Source organism: Salvelinus alpinus, chromosome 7 (genome assembly GCF_045679555.1).
Source record: "Salvelinus alpinus chromosome 7, SLU_Salpinus.1, whole genome shotgun sequence".
In the NCBI taxonomy this organism is placed as follows: domain Eukaryota; kingdom Metazoa; phylum Chordata; class Actinopteri; order Salmoniformes; family Salmonidae; genus Salvelinus; species Salvelinus alpinus.
The window spans coordinates 45,977,722-45,993,103 of record NC_092092.1 but is presented as its reverse complement, the minus strand read 5'-3'; the positions used below and the strand labels follow the sequence as shown (position 1 = coordinate 45,993,103).

Sequence of the window (15,382 nt, the reverse complement as noted above, 5' to 3'; positions counted from 1 at the left end):
CAGAGTTCAAGTGACTGACACATCAGGAGGAGAAAAAAAAGGGGGAGAAAAAACCCCACTACTAAATGAAACCAATAAGAACAATAGCCTTTTTAAAAATATTTTATTTTGTATAATTTTTTTATTAACCCTAAAGGTGACTACTTTGAAGAATCTAAAATGTAAAATATACACTTTTTTGGTTACTACATGATTCCAAATGTGTTATTTCATAGTTTTGATGTCTTCGGAGGACAAATGTATTTTGTTTTTTTACAGCTTTTGTGCTACATATGCATACATTTTACATACACATTTTACACCAACATTTAAGTCTGATGAGTGCAAATTTGAGATTTTTGGTTCCAACCGCCGTGTCTTTGTGAGATGCAGAGTAGATGAACGGATGATCTCTGCATGTCTGCAGGAGGTGTGATGGTGTGGTTGTGCTTTGCTGGTGACACTGTCTGTGATTTATTTAGAATTCAAGGCACCCTTAACCAGCATGGCTACCACAGCATTCTGGTTAGCGCTTACTGGAACTATCATTTGTTTTTTCAACAGGACAATGACCTAACGCACCTCCAGGCTGTGTAAGGGCTATTTGACCAAGACGGAGAGTGATGGAGTGCTGCATCAGATGACCTGGCCTCCACAATCACTGACCAACCCAATTGAGATGGTTTGGGATGAGTTGGACCACAGAGGGAAGGAAAGCAGCCAAGCAGTGCTCAGCATATGTGGGAACTCCTTCAAAACAGTTGGAAAAACATTCCAGGTGAAGCTGATTGAGAGTATGCTAAGAGTGTGCAAAGCTGTCATCAAGGCAAAAGGTGACTACTTTGAAGAATCTAAAATGTAAAATATACACTTTTTTGGTTACTACATGATTCCAAATGTGTTATTTCATAGTTTTGATGTCTTCACTATTATTCTACAATGTAGAAAATAGTAAAAATAAAGAAAAACCCTTGAATGACTAGGTGTGTCTAAACTTTTGACTGGTACTGTATGTAATGCCTGTCATGCCAAATAGTGTCCCCCTGTGTCACGCCCTGACCATAGAGAGCCTTTTTATTCTCTATTTTGGTTAGGTCGGACTAGTGTGACTAGGGTGAGTAATCTAGGTTGTTTTATTTCTATGTTGGCCTGGTATGGTTCCCAATCAGAGGCAACTGTTTAGCGTTGTCTCTGATTGGGAATCATATTTAGGCAGCCATTTCCCCACTGGTTTTTGTGGGATCTTGTTTATGTGTAGTTGCCTGTGAGCACTCCATAGCTTAACGTATTGTTTTTGCTTTTTTAAATATTTTGTTTTTGTTTTGTGCGTTTCACGTCAATAAATATGTGGAACCCATATCACGCTGCGCCTGGGTCCGAATGTTATTTTGACGATCATGACACCCTGCCAAAAAGTGTCCCCCCCTCTGCGTCACAATGGGATTCGATGAGTTCTAGCTTCTGTTGCTAGGGCTGTTCCTAGAATTCGCAAAATTCTGACCGGATTAAATAATGAACCAAAGCGTCCCTTGCTATGCTGGTTGCTTGGCTCTATTTTACCTCGTAGCGGTCACTAAGGACTAGAGGTTGACCGATTTAATCGGAATGGCCGATTAATTAGGGCCGATTTCAAGTTTTCATAACAATCGGAAATCGGTAATTTTGGATGCCGACTTGGCCGTTTTTTTTTTTTACACCTTTATTTAACTAGGCAAGTCAGTTAAGAACACATTCTTATTTTCAATGACGGCCTAGGAACGGTGGGTTAACTGCCTTGTTCAGGGGCAGAATGACAGATTTTTACCTTGTCAGCTCAGGGATTCAATCTTGCAACCTTACGGTTAACTAGTCCAACGCTCTAACCACCTGCCTCACGAGGAGCCCGCCTGTTTTGCAAATGCAGTAAGAAGCCAAGGTACGTTGCTAGCTAGCATTAAACTTATCTTATAAAAATCAATCAATCATAATCACTAGTTATAACTACACATGGTTGATGATATTACTAGTTTATCTAGCGTGTCCTGCGTTGCATATAATCAATGCAGTGCGCATTCGCGAAAAAGGACTGTCGTCTGAAGTATATATTTTTAAACCTGCATATTTAGCTAAAAGAAATCCAGGTTAGCAGGCAATATTAACCAGGTGAAATTGTGTCACTTCTCTTGCGTTCATTGCACGCAGAGTCAGGGTATATGCAACAGTTTGGGCCGCCTGGCTCATTGCGAACTAATTTCCCAGAATTTTACGTAATTATGACATAACATTGAAGGTTGTGCAATGTAACAGGAATATTTAGACTGATGAATGCCACACATTAGATAAAATACGGAACGGTTCCGTATTTCACTGAAATAATAAATGTTTTGTTTTCGAGATGATAGTTTCCGGATTCGACCATATTAATGACCTAAGGCTCGTATTTCTGTGTGTTATTATGTTATAATTAAGTCTATAATTTGATAGAGCAGTCTGACTGAGCGATGGTGGGCACCAGCAGGCTCGTAAGCATTCATTCAAACAGCACTTTCGTGCGCTTTGCCAGCAGCTCTGCTGTTTATGAATTCAAGCCTATCAACTCCCAAGATTAGGCTGGTGTAACCGATGTGAAATGCCTAGCTAGTTAGCGGGGTGCGCGCTAATAGCGTTTCAAACGTCACTCGCTCTGAGACTTGGAGTAGTTGTTCCCCTTGCTCTGCATGGGTAACGCTGCTTCGAGAGTGGCTGTTGTCGATGTGTTCCTGGTTCGAGCCCAGGTAGCGGCGAGGAGAGGGATGGAAGCTATACTGTTCCACTGGCAATACTAAAGTGCCTATAAGAACATCCAATAGTCAAAGGTATATGAAATAAAAATCGTATAGAGAGAAATAGTCCTATAATAACTACAACCTAAAACTTCTTACCTGGGAATATTGAAGACTCATGTTAAAAGAACCACCAGCTTTCATATTTTCTCATGTTCTGAGCAAGGAACTTAAACGTTAGCTTTCTTACATGGCACATATTGCACTTTTACTTTCTTCTCCAACACTTTGTTTTTGCATTATTTAAAACAAATTGAACATGTTTCATTATTTATTTGAGGCTAAATTGATTTTATTGATGTATTATATTAAGTTAAAATAAGTGTTCATTCAGTATTGTTGTAATTGTCATTATTACAAATAAAATAAAATAAATCGGCTGATTAATCGGTATCGGCTTTTTTTGGTCGTCCAATAATCGGTATCGGTATCTGCGTTGAAAAATCAAAATCGGTCGACCGCTACTAAGGACGGATGACGCGGCCAGTTCTAGTTCTATTTCACCTCATAAGCGCTTGCTCAGTCCATGCAAAATTATTAACGTTACCTCAGAATTGCTCTCCAAGGACGGTGTTTTTGACGGTGACAACCTGCTGACTACCTGCTGCATTAAAGGACCGAAAAGACTGGAAAGAGGACACTCTGTCTTTACCATATATGTCTTTTATAAGAAAATATTGTTAAATAGGAAGAAATAATTTAATCTGTTTTTATATTGATTTTACATTGACATTGCTAGCAAGTTATTTACCTCAGCCTGCCTAGTCAGCTAGCTAGCCAGACAGTTTTATTTAGCTAACGTTATCTAGCTAGCTAACTGTAGTTGTAGCTTTCTGTTTGTATGTAGCTTGCACTTTAATGGCATCCCTCAGAGATGTTATTTTATCTTTCCAACCAGGAAAAGTCCTATGAATTCACCACTGATCTCGACAAGAGGCGCAACACTCGTATGGGGGCAGAGAAATTCACAATTCAGTGTAACGTTAAGCAGTTAATTGCTATTAGATAACTGGAAGGATTTATGTACAACCAACCATTTATAACCCTTTCCCATCTATCTAGTTGGTCATCTACATGTCGCTAATTATACATTTAGTTGTATGTCTGTCATATTGAGCTACCTAGCTGTAAGTTAACCCTGGTCAATCAAATGGATAGGTGTAAGCAATTATGGTAATTCAAACTACCCTTAACTAGGTGTCTTCACTAGACAGAGAGAGACCCATACAGAGAGCGAGGAAGAGAGTGAAAGACAGAGAGAGATGGAGAGACAGAGAAACAGCAGTGCAAATTTACTTAGACTTTAGTATTTCATCAACTCGACAATCGACTGTCCGAGCCACCCAGGAAGTATCCCATCCACCAGAGCCAGTGAGTTCGGATCAGTCTGATTCTCTGTGCTCTGAGTCATAAGGCGACCAACTTGAGGTAGGCTATACTTTCAAAAACGGTTGAAAAGTTAATATCTCCCCTTTTGCACTGCACTGCGCTAATCCATCACATTTTCTCACTTGTGGCTTGTGTCGGACTGGAGGAACAGGGGCAGGTAAGTCCAGTCACTGGACTAGAAGACACTAGTGAGGTTCTCATCACTAGTGTCTAACAGGGGCAGGTAAGGCCAGCTGCTCTCTGTGGCCAGATGGAGGACCTTTGGGGGGGTCATTCTTCCGTCGTACTCCTGGTTAGACAATTTTAGAATTGATCACGCTCAAGCTCTTTTGCAGGTGCAACATCCAGAAGTAGGAGACCTCTGCATCGCAGTGCTAGCTGTGCCACCAAAGATTCTGGGTTCGAGCCAAGGCTCTGTCGCAGCCAGCCGCGACCGGGAGGTCCATGGGGCGACGCACAATTGGCCCAGCGTCGTCCAGGTTAGGGAGGGTTTGGCCGACAGGGATATCCTTGTCTCATCACGCACTAGCGACTCCTGTGGCGGGCCGGGTGCTGTGCATGCTAACCAAGTCGCCAGGTGTACGGTGTTTCCTCCGACACATTGGTGCGGCTGGCTTCCGGGTTGGATGTGCGTTGTGTCAAGAAGCAGTGCGGCTAGGTTGGGTTTTGTTTCGGAGGACGCATGGCTCTTGACCTTCGCCTCTCCCGAGTCCGTACGGGAGTTGCAGTGATGAGACAAGACTACCAATTGGATACCACGAAATTGGTGGAAAAAAACATTGCCATGCTGTCAGCAGTACCAACACTGGCCCAGGGGTTTGTCCAGATAGTCAATCTCAAGGCTAACCACTGGATCACGGTAAGTATCCTCCGCTGCCAGGTAGGTACTGTTAAGGTGTATGACTCCAGTGGTCATGACACTACTCCAGACTTTCTCTCACAACTCACCTCATCTTTTCCAGGGACTTCTGTGACTGTGGAGTGGCCGGCAGTCCAGCAGCAGAAGGGGGGCACATATTGTGGGCTGTTTGCTATTGCTAACAGTCTTACTCTCTGCAGAGATGAGGAACGTTCCATGGCACGATACCATCAGAAATCCATCAGAAATCATATATTCTCTTGTTTTCAGGCTGGGCGCCTGGAACCATTTCCCAGTCCCGATTCCAGTCCCCATCCTGGGTCCAGGACTCCCAAGGTGTCCACGCCCTACACAACAGAGGTCAGCGTCCACTGCTTCTGCTGGAAATACGTGAGAGAAGGTAAGGAGGTGGCGCGGTGTAGGAAGCATTGTCATGTGGCTTGTTTGTTTCATGTCGTCAATGTGCGTGAATTTGTCTGTCCATCGACATCATCCATCATATTTCGTCTGAAGTTTACATACACTCAATTAGTATTTGCCTTTAAATTGCCTTTAAATTGTTTAACTTGGGTCAAAAGTTTTGGCTATTTTAGCCAGTAAAGGCTACTATTCTTGGTTGTGGAATTACTTTTGCTTCACTCCAGGCCTGAAGGCACATACTTTCTAGTAGGCTTAGATTGAAGATATGGCTTATAGGAGTGGCAATATCATCTGCTATTATCCTCAGTTGTTATTGTTGATAGACAACAATAATTTTTTCACTTCTTCCACACCAGTGGTGGAAAAAGTACTAAACTTGAGTAAAAGTCACGCAGTAAAACCCTACTTGAGAAAAATTCTAAAAGTATTTGGTTTAAAATATACTTAAGTATCAAAAGTAAATGTAATTGCTAAAACATACGTACGTATCATAAGTAAAAGTAAAAGCATAAATCATTTCAAATTCCTTATATTAAGCAAACCAGATGACACCATTTTCTTTTTTTTTCCTTTTTTTTTCAGAAAGCAATGGGCATACTCCAACATTCAGATATAATTTACAAAAAAAGCATGCGTGTTTAGTGAGTCCGCCATATCAGTGGCGGTAGGGATGACCAGGGATGTTCGGTTGATAAGCCCGTGAATTTCACTATTTTCTTGTACTTTTGGGTGTGAAGGAAAATGTATGGAGTAAAAAGTACAATCTAGTCTTCAGGAATGTAGTGAAGTAAATGTAAAATTTGTCAAAAATATAAATATAAAGTAAAGTACAGATAACCCCCAAAAACTACTTAAATAGTACTTTAAAGTATTTTTTACTTAAGTACTTTACACCACTGTTCCACATTCACTTTACGGAATTCAAAATTACAATGCTTGTCTTTCATATTTTGATCAGTTATATTTGGATGTAAACGTCTCTCTATCCACCGGATGTGTTTGTTACTGGCATTTCATGCCTAAATTTGCTAATCTTGCCAATGAAAATAATCATTGAAGTAAATTGGCAATATCAGTGGGTTTTGTGATGAGTGAGCCATCTGATTCAATGAATGCCCGAAATTTCATTTAAGGTGCTCCAAAGCATTTTACTGTCATTCTTTATGTCATTTATCTTTGTTTCATAGTACACTGCTCCAAAAAATAAAGGGAACACTTAAACAACACAATGTAACTCCAAGTCAATCACACTTCTGTGAAATCAAACTGTCCACTTAGGAAGCAACACTGATTGACAATAAATTTCACAATCTGTTGTGCAAATGGAATAGACAAAAGGTGGAAATTATAGGCAATTAGCAAGACACCCCCAATAAAGGAGTGGTTCTGCAGGTGGTGACCACAGACCACTTCTCAGTTCCTATGCTTCCTGGCTGATGTTTTGGTCACTTTTGAATGCTGGCGGTGCTTTCACTCTAGTGGTAGCATGAGACGGAGTCTACAACCCACACAAGTGGCTCAGGTAGTGCAGCTCATCCAGGATGGCACATCAATGCGAGCTGTGGCAAGAAGGTTTGCTGTGTCTGTCAGCGTAGTGTCCAGAGCATGGAGGCGCTACCAGGAGACCAGTACATCAGGAGACGTGGAGGAGGCCGTAGGAGGGCGTAGATGAACAGCTCCCTGGTATACAGAAAATACCCGAGCTCTGAAGCAAGCTTCCAGAAAATTGGAACGGAAATGGCGCCACACCAAACTGGAAGTCTTCCGAGTAGCTTGGAAAGACAGTACTGTGCAGGATCGAAGAGCACTCACTGCTGCTCGATCATCCTATTTTTCCAACTTAATTGAGGAAAATAAGAACAATCCAAAATGTATTTTTGATACTGTCGCAAAGCTAACTAAAAAGCAGCATTCTCCAAGACAGGATGGCTTTCACTTCAGCAGTAATAAATTCATGAACTTCTTTGAGGAAAAGATCATGATCATTAGAAAGCAAATTACAGACACCTCTTTAAATCTGCGTATTCCTCCAAAGCTCAGTTGTCCTGAGTCTGCACAACTCTGCCAGGACCTAGGATCAAGGGAGACACTCAAGTGTTTTAGTACTATATCTCTTGACACAATGATGAAAATAATCATGGCCTCTAAACCTTCAAGCTGCATACTGGACCCTATTCCAACTAAACTACTGAAAGAGCTGCTTCCTGTGCTTGGCCCTCCTATGTTGAACATAATAAACGTCTCTCTATCCACCGGATGTGTACCAAACTCACTAAAAGTGGCAGTAATAAAGCATCTCTTGAAAAAGCCAAACCTTGACCCAGAAAATATAAAAAACTATCGACCTATATCAAATCTCCCATTCCTCTCAAAAATGTTTGATAAAGCAACTCACTGCCTTCCTGAAGACAAACAATGTATACGAAATGCTTCAGTCTGGTTTTAGACCCCATCATAGCACTGAGACTGCACTTGTGAAGGTGGTAAATGACCTTTTAATGGTTTCAGACCGAGGCTCTGCATTTGTCCTCGTGCTCCTAGACCTTAGTGCTGCTTTGATACCATCGATCACCACATTCTTTTGGAGAGATTGGAAACCCAAATTGGTCTACACGGAGAAGTTCTGGCCTGGTTTAGATCTTATCTGTCGGAAAGATATCAGTTTGTCTCTGTGGATGGTTTGTTCTCTGACAAATCAACTGTAAATTTCGTTGATCCTCAAGGTTCCGTTTTAGGACCACTATTGTTTTCACTATATATTTTACCTGTTGGGGATGTCATTCGAAAACATAATGTTAACTTTCACTGCTATGCGAATGACACACAGCTGTACATTTCAATGAAACATGGTGAAGCCCCAAATTGACCTCACTGGAAGCCTGTGTTACAGACAAGAAGGAGGTGGATAGCTGCAAATGTTCTACTTTTAAACTCGGACAAAACAGAGATGCTTGTTTTAGGGCCCAAGAAACAAAAAGATCTTCTGTTGAATCTGACAATTAATCTTGATGGTTGTACAGTCGTCTCAAAAAAAACTGAGGAAGGACCTCGGCATTACTCTGGACCCTGATCTCTCTTTTGACGAACATATCAAGACTGTTTCAATGACAACTTTTTTCCATCTACGTACCATTGAAAAAATCTGAAATGTTCTGTCCAAAAATGATGCAGCAAAATTAATCCATGCTTTTGTCTACTACTGCAATGCTCTACTTTCGGGCTACCTGGGTAAAGCACTAAATATACTTCAGTTAGTGCTAAATACGGCTGCAAGTATCCTGACTAGAAACAAAAAATGTGATCATATTACTCCAGTGCTAGCCCCTCTACACTGGCTTCCTGTTAAGGCAAGGGCTAATTTCAAGGTTTTACTGCTAACCTACAAAGCATTACATGGGCTTGCTCCTGCCTATCTTTCCGATTAGGTCCTGCCGCACATACCTACACGTACGCTACGGTCACAAGACGCAGGCCTCCTTATTGTCCCTAGAATTTCTAAGCAAACAGCTGGAGGCAGGGCTTTCTCCTATAGAGCTTCATTTTTATGGAATGGTCTGCCTACCCATGTGAGAGACGTAGACTCGGTCTCAACCTTTAAGTCTCTATTGAAGATTAATCTCTTCGGTAGGTCCTCTGAGTGTAGTCTGGTCCAGAAGTGTGAAGGTGAACGGAAAGGCACTGGAGCAACGAACCGCCCTTGCTGTCTTTGCCTGGCCGGTTCCCCTCTCTCCACTGGGATTCTCTGCCTCTAACCCTATTACAGGGGCTGAGTCACTGGCTTACTGGTGCTCTTCCATGCCGTCCCTAGGAGGGGTGCGTCACTTGAGTGGGTTGAGTCACTGATGTGGTCTTCCTGTCTGGGTTGGCGCCCCCCCTTGGGTTGTGCCGTGGCGGAGATCTTTGTGGGCTATACTCGGTGGGGTTATATCCTGCCTGTTTGGCCCTGTCCGGGGGTGTCATCGGATGGGGCCACAGTGTCTCCTGACCCCTCCTGTCTCAGCCTCCAGTATTTATGCTGCAGTAGTTTAGGTGTCGGGGGGCTAGGGTCAGTCTGTTATATCTGGAGTATTTCTCCTGTCTTATCCAGTGTCCTGTGTGAATTTAAGTATGTTCTATCTAATTCTCTCTTTCTTTCTTTCTCTCTCTCTCTCGGAGGACCTGCCTCAGGACTACCTGGCATGATGACTCCTTGCTGTCCCCAGTTTCAACTGTTCTGCCTGCGGCTATGGAACCCTGACCTGTTCACCGGACGTGCTACCTGTCCCAGACCTGCTGTTTTCAACTCTCTAGAGACAGCAGGAGCGGTAGAGATACTCTAATGATCGGCTATGAAAAGCCAACTGACATTTACTTCTGAGGTGCTGACCTGTTGCACCCTCGACAACTACTGTGATTATTATTATTTGACCATGCTGATCATTTATGAACATTTGAACATCTTGGCCATGTTCTGTTATAATCTCCACCCGGCACAGCCAGAAGAGGCCTGGCCACCCTTCATAGCCTGGTTCCTCTCTAGGTTTCTTCCTAGGTTTTGGCCTTTCTAGGGAGTTTTTCCGAACCACCTTGCTTCTACGCCTGCATTGCTTGCTGTTTGGGGTTTTAGGCTGGGTTTCTGTACAGCACTTTGAGATATCAGGCACATGATTCCTGCATACAATAGCTGTAGGATCAGCAGAGGCATTTAGGGCAGTTAGAGGGACATATATTAGGTTACTTACATGGTAGCATCCAAAGCCACTTGGATAATGTACATTTGCTGAAGAATTATGGCAACTCAGCGACACAATGGTACGGATTAATTGAGCTGGGCATGGGTCATTGATAAGTCATTATCTCAACACTGCCTTGTAAGGCTGTGAAAGGATCCAGGAACCCAAATTATTTTCATGGATCCCCTCCTCATTATAAAACAAGATTTGTTTCCAGAAGGTATCAACATTTCCAATAAATGTTACACCCACAGAGATGCAATGGTCTCGTAGCCAGTTATGGAGGGCTACAAGTCTGCTGAAACGATCAATGCCACGATTCACGGGGGGGTGGGGGGGGACATGAGGCCAGATATTATTGGCCATTTGTTGGTGTCAAGCAGAGACCCAATCAGTTCTTTGAAATCCATCTTCAGCTGTTCTGAGCTGCCCTTCATAATGTCATTGAATCCCACATGAACTTTGATGTACTCAATTTCCTGATGCAGGTTTAAAATGTTTGATGTCCTGTACTCGTGCTCCTGGATAGCACAAAGTATTTTCTCCAGGGACTGAGACATTTCGCACCATTGAACTGTCCAATACAACGGCCGGAGAAGGGGATGGATAAATCTGCTCAATCCTACCCCTCACACAATTTGTTGAACCTTTCACGGGCCCACGATCTCTCTCTGCTCTGATAAACATGATTCTGCAACTCTCATCTCTCCAGCGTTGCACTTCATCATTTATTTCCTTATAGAATTGCGTGAATGGTTCTGAAGGAACTGCAGCACCCCGTGATAAATTGAAATAAATTAGCTAAAGTTATAGAATTACTGCCGTCTGTTCAGAAATAAATTAAATCATTCAGAATAGCCTACTACACCATGAGAAGGCCTATAATTTAGCCACAGAGGATCAATAGCTACTTTTAAAAAATTGCCAGTTGGGAACGCACTGCAAATCTGTCAGTGAAAAAACAGCATGCAGACAAAGCATGTCTTTAGCAACATTTAAAAAACATTTGAGGGATAACACAGGTTGGAAAGCAAATGTATCCTGCTGAAAAGAGAAGACTGTATTCTGTAGGCTACCAACATATTTGATGAACTTCCAATATTGTTTTACAAAGTTAAGCAAGAGAGAGAGAGAGGCTTATGGCGCGAGCGTGTCGGCCATCACCAGCAAGTGAGCTGCTAATCATTGGGGAGTCAGTGAAACTGGAAAGCATTTTTAGGACGATCATTTTCTCTTCACATTGTAGACTACAATATGTGTCTACACACACCTAAGACTAGTCTATTGATGGATTCAAGAAAAGGTTGTTTTTATTGATCTCAGATTCTCAGTTTGTCAGTGTCAAAGTAGCCTGCCATTTCGATAATTTGTGCAGTATTAAAAAAAGATTCTGCTAAAGTCTCTAGTCGTCTAAAATGACGTAGAATTGCATGAAATGTGTTTATAAAAGGCCACATTTTTCCGGACCATAGGCTACTAAACATGTTCCTCATGTGTCCAACTTCTGTAAGTGCCTCTACTCTACTGCTCTATGTCACTACACAAACGCAATGATACGCATGCAATGCTTTATAATAAATGTGTTTTTTTTGTACCTCAAAACTCCCGAGGTGACCTCCCTCTCAATCTCACTTTTTGTTCCGGCACATCCCGATTTACAAATAAAGACTGCTAGATAGCTAACAAAATGGCTACATGGAGTTGACCTTTTGTATTCTATTCTTATTTTTGCACTGTTTCTATGCACACTCACAGGGCCCTACGCACTACACACACTGATACTCCAACACACATACAAACACTCACTCCATCATTTGCTCACATACACATAATATGCACATACATTTATGCTGACTCTACACACACCCACTCACATACAATCATCAAATAAGCTGCTGCTTCTCTGTTTATCATATATCCTGATGCCTAGTCACCTTACCCTTATACATATCTACCTTTATCGATCCAGTGTCCATGCACATTGTAAATATGGTACTGGAACTGACCCTGTATATAGTATGCTTACTTACTTTATTATGTTTTTCTTATTTACTATTTTTATATCTTGTGTGTTTTTGTTCTACCTTATTATTTTTAATAAAACATTGTTATTGATTACTGCATTGTTGGGGTTAGAGCTAGCAAGAAAGGCATTGCACTGTACTTGTGCATGTGACATTAAAACTTGAAACTGAAACATTAAAGAGAAACTACACCCAAAAACTGTAATTTTTCCAAGACCTAAAGAATGGTCTCCTGATGTGGTTTAAACATTTTTGTGGACTTGTTGTTTTTCTATTTTAAAAAGTGAGATTTTGAGAGTGAAAACCTGAATAAAATTTGAAAAACAAAATGGAGGAAATGGGATTTGGGAAAAAACAAAACAGAATCAGGCAAAATAATTAAACAGATTTTATAAGGCCCTACATATGCGCATACACAAATATGCATACACATAATATGCATGCGTACATGCGCACACACACACCTCAACCCTGTCTATCCTCCCACACCTTTTGAAGGCTCTATTTCCCCTCACAGGGGTCTGATTACCGGACCATTAAAAATGCACGTAGCATGCATTAATGCTTTGGAATAATACTACTGATGTCTGTCTGGGCCCTTGGGGCCCATGTAACAAAGACAGAAATTAATATATTATCCCCTGATTATCCCCTGATCCTTACCAGCAGCCTGAAAACAACATTACCACTAAAATACAATTATCTTGCTCCAGAAGATTTCAGAGTCATTCACATATCATTCCCTAACAAGCAAGTAGAATATTAATGTCTTCACAAAGGTGACAAAATGTTATCTTTTCCTTCCCAGTTACACACTAATAGGAGTCAAACATCAAATTAATTTATTCAAAGTGTGTGGTCAAAGTGTAATTTATGAGATGCACTGTCTGGATTTATTTGACGAGATGACCTAGCTGAGTATACCAACGTTTTTATGGGTCTTGTCCCTGTAAAAAAAAACACATTTAGATGGAGGTCTGAATTGGTCAAGCTTCAGATTTACTGTCTAACTCTGTCCTGTGGATTTACACTTTATACATCTACTTACTGACTTAAGGATACCAAATTGGGTCACAAAAACACATGATGGTTTTAAAGATTGTTTGAAGTAGGATCTTGCTACAGTACATACTATTTATACATACTAGAGCTCAAGGCATCAAGATTAAGGCTGTCAAAGAGCATTGGTCTGGACTTCCATTCTCAGACTTATCAGACCCCGAAGATATCCCTCTCTCTTTTCCCTCCTTGCTCTCGCCCTCAATGTGCAGCGTTGGCAGTTGGCATAGCGTGTGATAGTTAAACCTGCCTGTTATACCTGTTAAACCTGACATGTCCTTTTCATGTCCTCCCCAGGCAGCCAAGGTGATCACACCCTGGGCAGTGTACTAACACTTGTCAAAACAGAGCTGGTTGTCCCCTTCAGAGACACGCAGAGGAGGGCTTCCTTTAATCAAAAATGATTAGGACTCCTGTAATGGCCCTGTCAGGTAATAAACTTGCTGGCTGGCATGCTTTCCAATGTTGGCCAAGATTTCTCTCCTCACCTGCTCTCCACACTTTAGGAGGGTAGGTTTAATTGCAGACAAGAAATATATTTATCAATCTTTTACCATATTTGGCATTGAAATATGGGTATACCACACAACTTGACATATCATTCATTTCAAATGCCTGCTGCTGGATCTCCCAGCAAGAAATCGGTTGTCTTCCGAGCCAGGTTTGCTCCCATTTGGTTCTCCTCTTGCTAGTTATTTTGTCTGACCTGGCAGAGGTGGAATTAAGCCACCTCCGGGCGCCAGGGGTGGGTCATATAATAAAAGGGGACACAAAATGAAAGTTTCATTATTGATATTCTCGAAATTGGATTTGTGGATGCTATCAGCGCTTGGGGCAAGGGGTAGCAAATATACTTTTTTTCACATTTACATTTTATTTAGGTAACAAGGAATGACATGCTATGCACAGACTTTATAGACTAGACTTTGTTCTGTTGATATTTCTCATGAATAGATTCCTACATTTGATACACAGCACAGGAATTGCATTACCCTTACACAACATCACTGACAAAGCTAGCCAGTCATTTTATATTGCTGGGTCGCTAAATCACACAAGTCGGTGTCAGAAAGTCCGTCTTTCATTTTATGCATGCACAAGTAACCGTCATCTGAGGATGTTTGATAAAAGCAGCAACTCAAAACCTAGCCTGTCACATTCAGGCATTGAATTTAATCTCAATCATATGTGGTGATATTACAAAAGTATGTGGACACCCCTTCAAATGAGTGGATTCGGCTATTTCAGCCACACCCGCTGCTGACAGGTGTATAAAATCGAGCACACAGCCATGCAATCTCTAAAGACAAACATTGGCAGTAGAATGGCCCGTATTGAAAAGCTTAGTGACTTTCAATGTTGCACCGTCATAGAATTCCACCTTTCCAACAAGTCAGTTTGTCAAATTTCTGCCCTGCTAGAGCTGCCCTAGTCAACTGTAAGTACTGTTATTGTGAAGTGGAAACGTCTAGGAGCAACCACGGCTCAGCCGCACCGTGGTAGGCCACACAAGCTCACAGAATGGGACTGCCAAAGCGCGTAGTGCATAAAAATCGTCCGTCCTCAGTTGCAGCACTCACTGCCGAGTTCCAAACTGCCTCTGCAAGCAACATCAACACAATAACTCTTAGTTGGGAGCGTCATGAAATAGGTTTCCATGGCCGAGCAGCCGCACACAAGTCTAAGATCACCATGCGCAATGCCAGGCGTCGGCTGGAGTGGTGTAAAGCTCACCGCCATTGGACTCTGGAGCAGTGGAAATGCGTTCTCTGGAGTAATGAATCACACTTCACTATTTGTCAATCCGACGAATGAATCTGGGTTTGGCGGATGCCAAGAGAACGCTACCTGCCCCAATGCATAATGCCAACTGTAAAGTTTGGTGAAGGAGGAATAATTTGCTGAGGCTGTTTTTCATTGTTCGGGCCAGGCCCCTTAATTCCAGTGAAGGGAAATCTTAATGCTACAGCATAAAATTACATTCTAGACAATTATGTGCAGTTTGGGGAAGGCCCTTTCCTGTTCCAGCATGATAATGCCCCCGTGCACAAAGCGAAGGGCCATACAGAAATGGTTTGTGGAGATCAGTGCGGAAGAACTTCACTGGCCGGAACAAATCCATGTCCTCAACCCCATCGA

The 15,382-nt window shown here is 42.0% G+C and overlaps 1 protein-coding gene across 2 annotated transcripts in view; it reads right to left on the bottom strand.

Annotated features, from left to right (window-relative positions):
- LOC139581088 (glycine receptor subunit alpha-4-like) overlaps positions 1–15,382 on the bottom strand; it is a 95,099-nt gene that overhangs the window by 16,177 nt on the left and 63,540 nt on the right. The window lies entirely within an intron of this gene.